Raw genomic sequence first — 6213 nt, forward strand, 5'->3', positions numbered from 1 at the left:
ATATTTAAATGCATCATAACATGGAACTTTAACGGAAGATGCACAAAGTAAACAGATTAAAAAAACTTGTTTAAAGAACATTATTAATAATAGTTAGCACAGTATCTGTCAATTGTTTATCATATATGAAAACCTGATATATATCACTAAAATCATATATATAGTGCACATTATTTACAATTGCTGGAATAATTTTCTCACTAGACAAGTAATGACATCATTGTTAATTAATGTACAATCATAATTTGAAATCATATCATAAAGTAATTCATTAAGAGCAGTTTTTATTTTATCACACTGCTGTGTTGTAACATTTCTGTATTGTTAATCAGATTCATCACACATGGAGGCCATTGCATGGTCCTCTTTATCTAGAATAAACCCAAATGAGTTTATATTACAATCAGGGCACGAACATAATTTAGAACAAATATCACAACATTGATGATTAGTTTTGTCAGTTTAGGACTCCTCTGGAGTAACAAACATAATTAGGAAGTGCCTTCTACACAATTTAAGTTTACAATAATAGGTACATTAGTAGCTGATGCCGATATATTCATGTTATGATAATAAACTCTACTTGCCCTACCACTCTCCTGCATAAAACCATTCAGACTTCTAGGTGCTCCCCAGTGAATAACATATCGGATATCTGGAACATTAATGCCCATTCCAAATGCTGTTGTGGCTATTACAATTCTTGTTTTGCTATCTGATTTAAAAAAATTATCCAAGATATTTTTTTGTTTTTGTCCATTGTAGCATGGTGAAACATAGCGAATAAACAATTTTTGGAGGATGGTTGTCCACAATAGGAATGGTCAGTACCAAACTTATCTAAAAATAGTGCATAAATTGAGAACAAGCTTAAATATTTCGGCAGTAGATAATTGCCTTTTGCGTACGAACTCCTTTCAGTTGAATTACTGATATGAGCCAAGTAAAAGTTTCGGTCAAGGAATATGGAGCCTCTTGGCAAAAGTAGACGATATTACTTCTGTCACATGATGAAAAGTACTAATTTGTAGTCTTGCATTTGTAAATGACATGCAATTTCTTTTCTGGATCGCTGTGTGGCAGTTGCTGTCAAGGCAAGCATAACTGCATTTGTATCTGTATCCGGAAATCTTCTCGGAATCCAATCTGTTTTATTCACATGCACTTGCTTATCACATTAAGTTGCAGCATTCATTTTTTAATAAAAATTTAATTTTTGTTTAAAATGCATTTGATTTGCATGATTAATTATATTGTTAGATATTCAGGTTTTTCAAATCGGAAAATTAAGACAAGAAAGTTTTGAATAGGTAGGAATGTCACATTAAAATTGCAAAAGGTCAACTTTCACTTTGACTGGTGCTTTGCGTAGCTGTTGTATTTAAGGAATTCCGTAAATTGAAGTATTTCACCAAACAGCAAATCTACGTAGGGTTCCAATGTTTTGGGTTCTGATCCATTTCTTCCACTTGGTATTATCCCGACAAAAAGCATGGGATCAAGAAGTTGACGTTACCTTTAACAACCTCGTATGCTTCCAATTATCAAGTGGGTGAAACAGAGAACCAACTAAAATATATATGTAGACCCCGAGTAGTTAGAGGAAAACCAACGTCATATTCAGGATGCAAGTTCTCTGAAAATGGAAAAAAAAAGAATAATTATAATAAACAATATACATGTATGAAGGAAATAAAAACACAAATGTGACACATTACAATTTATATACTCTGATGCTTAATAATATTGATAAACTTTTTTCTGAAAAGTTCTGTACCAGCAAAATTTATTGAAGCCCATCTCTCGGAGCAAATAAGGAAGAATCTGGAATATTTTCGAGTCAGAACATCCTATACAAACTACGATATAATAATCATTTCTTTTCTACACAATCTTTTTAACTCGGTATTAATTTTATTAACTTTAGCTCCAGTTTTCATGTGATCAACTGGTCTAGGAAGAATAGAAGTAAATATCAACATAGCAAATGTCTTCTTTCTTAACTTTGGAATTAAATCTCTAAAATATGACATAATAGTATCTATGGATTGAGACGAAGATATATTGTTGGTGCCAACATGTACTATAACGAAATTTAATAAAATTAAATCTACTTTCCCAGATGAAATTAATTCAGTAAGACGACCAATAGTGGCACCAGGAAAAGTTTGGGTTCTACATCCATCTATTCCATTAACATATTTAGGTATAGACGCTGACAAAATGGTCGCCCTTTTTTCTAAGAAATTCCCTGTAAAATGTATAGTAAAACATCCGAAATATGTGCCGTCACTCTTATCGTCTAATGAAAATGTTATATATTTAAATATCTCTTGTAAGCATCGCTTTTCGAATCTCCGTACTTCGGCTGAAAAAGCCCATCTATCACCCACTCGCCTAAAACTATGTGTAAAATATGAATACGCATCTAAACCAATTTCAGTTATTATCTGTTTCAATATTGTCTATATGTGACAGGAACACATAATGTCAACGTAATATCAAATTAAAAAATGTAAAGAAAACACTTTGCAATAGTATAAATAAACAATTAACAACAAAGGAAATGTTTATATCCAATAAAAAGAGTTGTCATAAAATATATATTTACATCCGTCAAACTGAAAAGAAAATGAAAAATTTAAACATATTGCATGAAAGTAAGTTATTTGGTCACTCACTCACAGTGTACTGTTCGATTTGGTGTTCTGCCTTTTTGTGTTTTTGTTTCTATATTTTCCGTTATATCATCCCTTTCATCATGTTCCAGGGACGCGAATCTCACTTCCGCCATGATCGTCTGCAACTGTCTGCACAGGAAGTCGTTTTTATTGGCCAAGGAAAACATATGACGACAATTGGGGATTTTTTAAATGTAATTTGAGTAACATGATGTATGCTATGTGCAATATGCTGTTTTCGACCTTTGAAACGAATATAGCAGAATAAGCGTGCATCCTGAGTAGCGACAAATAGACATGTGATCAAGTCTTAACGAATCACAAATCGCTAAAATAATACGATTTAATAATAATATCATAGTACCTGTGACACGTATAGCATATACAACATATCCGTTCTTGACGCTAGTTGACCATAAAAACCAAGTTTCTCATTATGCTTGTAAAACTGACCGTATATTTGTAGACCTAAATGCGTTTTGCTCATGAATAAAGGCAACAGTAGTATACCGTTGTTCAAAACTCATAAATCCATGGACAAAAAACAAAATCGGGGTAACAAACTAAAACCGAGGGAAACGCATTAAATATAAGAGAACAACGACACAACACTAAAATGTAACACACACAGAAACGGACCAAGCATCAGACAAAATCCCACAAATATAACATCAAAACCAAATACATGAATTTGGGATAGACAAGTACCGTGACACGTCTTATCGCAATGTGAAATTACACTCAAAAATAAGAGAAAACAAACGACGCAACGTTAAAATGTAACACACACAGACACGAACAATAATATAACAATGGCCATATTCCTGACTTGGTACAGGACATTTTTAAAGGAAAAAATGGTGGGTTGAACCTGGTTTTGTGGCATGCCTAACCTCGCACTTTAATGGCAATATTGAAATGACAACATAATATTACAGGACTACAATACAAATAAATAGGAGAACGTATTAGACAAAGAAACACATGCTTAATGAATAAAAAAAAAAAAAAAAAAAGCATCAGGTTTAAAATTCAATTCGTCAAAAACGCGCCTCGTCCACACAAGACTCACCAGTGACGTCTCTGATGAAAGATTAAAATACATCGAAATTAGAAGCCGTTACACCAATGTCCATCACTTAAAATTGAACGTTCCAGTTTAATTTTAAAAATTTAAAAATTTACTAATTTTAAAACTTTAAATGACCAATCTAAATTTCTTTTGTTGATGGCAAATGAAGATCCATTTTTGGTACAGGAGCCAATTAAACACCATAGATACTCAATTTTTACCATACTTGCATACTACAATTTTTATAGTTATAAGTTGAGGATACATAAATCTTACCTATATTTGAATTATTTAACAATTGCTTCTCGTTTTTCCTTTTTTTATAACTTGAATATCAAATTAATTTGTAATCATTAAAAAGAAAAGTCTTAGTGAATTAAGGACGCCTTCAAAAGAATTATTGTGTCGGTTTTGTTTAAGCTGCGACTACTTGGTTGCATTTCACAGTTTATCCTTTGTTTTACTAGCTCTGCAAGATCATCACAAGCTGAAGAACCCTCTGCATCAGTATTTTCTAAACCTCGAAGGTTTGTTTTTTTGTGGCTGCTGAACATGAAGAAATGATTTTGTAGAGTGTAGAGCTCAATTGAACAAATGCGTTCTCTTTACAGTAAGAAATGTATATGTTAACTAAATTTGAGCTGCATTTTGATCGTACAACTTCTTGAATCATTATTTTATCACCATTTTCTAATTTCAATGGCCAGGCGTATGAATAAACTCATCATAGATACCAGGACTAAATTTAGTACACACGCCAGACACGCGTTTCGTCTACAAAAGACTCCTCAGTGACGCTCGAATCCAAAAAAGTTAAAAAGGCCAAATAAAGTACGAAGTTGTAGAGCATTGAGGACCAAAATTCCTAACTGTTTTGCCAAATACAGGTAAGATAATCTATGCCTGAGGTAGAAAAGCCTTAGTATTTCAAGTAATTCTAAAATTTTGTAAACAGTAAATTTATAAACATAACCATATCAATGACAATTCATGTCAGCACAAATAGTGATGACTACTGGGCTTGTGATACCCTCGGGGAAATAAATCTCCACCAGCAGTGGCATCGACCCAGTGGTTGTAAATAAACTCGTCATAGATACCAGGACTAAATAGTTTATATCGTATATAAAGGAATGGTCGACAAGTGCGTACATTTTTGTTAAATCAACATTTCTTGTATGTTTCAAACTGTCCTTCACTTTTGACGAGTACTTACATTTTCCCAACTTTTACCTTGGAAAAAAATGTGTAAGCAGATTTTTATTTTATGAAATCTTTTTTTTTTGTTGTTGATTATTTAGATTTTTATAAATAATATTCTTTACATCAGAAATGTTATTTATAAACAAGCGTATGAGTTTTAGTAATGACTAGTATATCACTATCGGACACGCAAGGAAGAGATGTATATTATACACCTGATAGTTCAAAATGGTATAGGGTTATCTGGAAATCTGTGGGCAGTTCGCATAAGTTCAAAGCAATCTCTGTGTTTTAATTATGGAAAATTATTATTTCTTAATGAACCACTTATTTCTACTAAATTTCACTTGTTATGTATTGGTGATTCAATGATAAGATTTTTACAGTGGCGAAAAGATTTTAAAAACCCAATGGTAAATGTGTTTTCACAAGGAGGTGCTCTTGTGAGTGAAATAACACCCCAAATTGAGAGACTAACTAGAATGCATCCGCCTAGACTTTTGTTTATTCATGTAGGTGTCAATAAATCCTTCTGTTTGAAAGCGAGTTCAGCAAGTTATTAATTACAACTCACCATAGAATATTTAGCACATATACTTCAGTGCACGCGTACGAGTGATAGGCACGTATCTATTGTATTATCATCAATAATTAGGTGTAAAGATGAAGCTATAAACGCAAGATCGGCTATCATTAATGAAAGATAGAAAGTTTATGCCAGCGTAATTGTTTGATGTTCATGGACAATTCAAACATTAATTGTAGACATTTGAGAGATTGTGTGCACTTGAATGAAGGAGGTCAATTAATTTTTCTTAACATTTGTATGGTGTATTAAAAAATGTTTGGTGATTTTTCTTGTATATATATGTATGTGATATTAAAATTTGAGTCAACACTTAACAATGTATTTTGGTTTTTATTATCAGGTTTTATATATTTTGTTTTAGGAGCATCTCATGAAAACAATTTGGTGCCCCTACATAACGTGTTCAAGATGTGCAGTAACAAATGACATTGACTTTACGTACTGCAAAGCGTGTGGTTTTGCTAGGGAAAATAAAGCTACTAATTACCAGGACGAGATAAAAAAGGAAGTTTTATATAAAATAAACAATAGAATTAGTCAGCTAGATGCTCTGCTAGACGCGGCTAGCTATTCTAAACAGAAATGTAGTTTGAAAAAAAAGATAGAAAATTTTTTCATCTTTTTAGATTCGCGGAAAAATCTTACTAATGCAAGTCCAGAAGACATTA

At 32.3% G+C, this 6213-nt stretch overlaps 1 pseudogene; it reads right to left on the minus strand.

The window, feature by feature from the left end:
* Positions 1-462: 462 nt before the first annotated feature.
* LOC139494213 (uncharacterized) lies at positions 463-2794 on the minus strand (annotated as a pseudogene).
* Positions 2795-6213: the final 3419 nt, after the last annotated feature.

The sequence above is a fragment of the Mytilus edulis genome, chromosome 11 (genome assembly GCF_963676685.1).
Source record: "Mytilus edulis chromosome 11, xbMytEdul2.2, whole genome shotgun sequence".
Taxonomy (NCBI): Eukaryota; Metazoa; Mollusca; class Bivalvia; order Mytilida; family Mytilidae; genus Mytilus; species Mytilus edulis.